At 46.1% G+C, this 1,572-nt stretch overlaps 1 non-coding gene across 1 annotated transcript; it reads right to left on the reverse strand.

The window, feature by feature from the left end:
• Positions 1-381: 381 nt before the first annotated feature.
• Positions 382-546, reverse strand: LOC142423735 (U1 spliceosomal RNA). Its single transcript, XR_012779333.1, has one exon. It is a non-coding gene; the product is annotated as a U1 spliceosomal RNA (small nuclear RNA).
• Between the last annotated feature and the right edge of the window lie 1,026 nt (positions 547-1,572).

The raw sequence follows: 1,572 nt of genomic DNA on the forward strand, positions 1-1,572 counted from the left end.
TGCCAGTTCAGCTGGCCCTGACTCTTGCTGCCCCTGGTAGACACAACACCATCAAACACTGCCCAGTCCCCTGCCAGCCTTATAATTGTTATGTTTGACCCCATCGGGTCAGTCACTGTGTCAATCCATGTCATTGAAAATCTTTTTTTTTTTTTTCCCCTGAAGCTGCTCTACTTTACCAAGCATGGTGTCCTTTCCTAGTGACTGGTCTCTCCTGATCACATGTCCAAAGTATGTGAGATGAAGCCTTGCTGTCCTTACTTCTAAGGGACATTCTGACTGTGCTTCTTCTATGATGGACTTATTTGTTTTGGAGGCAGTCTGTGGTGTTTTCAATATTCTTCTCAAGCACTACATTTCTCTCTCTCTCTTTTTTTTCTTAAGGGGAGAGCGCAAGCGCAGTCCCCTCACGACCACAAATGATGCAGTCGAGTTTCCCACATTTGGGGAAATGGCAGTGGTCAACATGTCCGGAGTGCAATGGATCAGCCTCGCCCTGAGAAAACCACCTTCGTGATCATGGTATCTCCCCTGCCAGGGAAGTATATTAAGCACTACATTTCAATGCCATAGCTTTTTCTCCAATCTTCCTTATTCGGTGTCCAACTTTCACGAGCATGTGAGATGATTGAACATACCATGGCTTGGGTCAGGCACATCTTAGTCCTCAAAGTAAATCCTTGCTTTTCAACACTCTAAAACTGTCTCACGCAGCAGCTCCACCAAATGCAATGTGCTATTTGACATCTTGATGACTGCTAGACAAGAACCTTGGGAGTCACGGGGGCATGCGTAGGTAATTATCTATCCCTGTGTGCATGTATTCAAAATTATAAGCAAGTTAATGCTGAGGCCTCCTTGAGGAAAATTAAACCAAACTCCTTGCCATCAAGGCAGGTCTGACTCCTGGTGAGGGTCGAGCTGCCCGTGTGAGTTTTTCTGGCTGCAGCTCTTTGTGGGACTAGAAAGCCTCTCATCTTTGCACCTAGAGGCGACTAGTGGTTTCAAACTTCTAACCCACTAAGCCACCAGGACTCCTTGAGGAGACTGGGGTAAAAGTAGCTGCATTCTCTCTCTCTGAAGAAGAGGAAAGGTATGTTGGGTAAGTAAGACGTGAAATAGTGAAACTGAAGTCTTACACCTACAGGTTTACCATTTTCCCCGGCCTTGCCCTTTATGCAACCTAGTGTCTCCTGTATCTACTCTAATGCTCAGTGCAGTTCGACTCACAAGCAATCCCCTGAAAACCTTTTCTTTATGTATCCTCTAGACAAGACCTCACAGATGCTTTCTCCCTTCCATCTGCAAAAACCATCCTTCATCATGAAGATGAAGCAATTCGCTCCATTTGGAAAGGCTTATCTCCCTGCGGGTATTTACAATTTAGCAAAGGACATCATTATTCAACCACTGCCAGGCGTGCAAAGGCATTGGGATGCTGACCACAAGGTCGACAGTTTGAAATCAGCTGCTGCTCCTCTAGAGATTGGCAAGGCCTGCTACTGTCCTAAAGAGCCTAGTTTCAGGAAACCACAGGGTGGTTATATCCTGTCCTCCAGGGTTGCGATGAGT

Source organism: Tenrec ecaudatus, chromosome 12 (assembly GCF_050624435.1).
Source record: "Tenrec ecaudatus isolate mTenEca1 chromosome 12, mTenEca1.hap1, whole genome shotgun sequence".
Classification (NCBI taxonomy): Eukaryota; Metazoa; Chordata; class Mammalia; order Afrosoricida; family Tenrecidae; genus Tenrec; species Tenrec ecaudatus.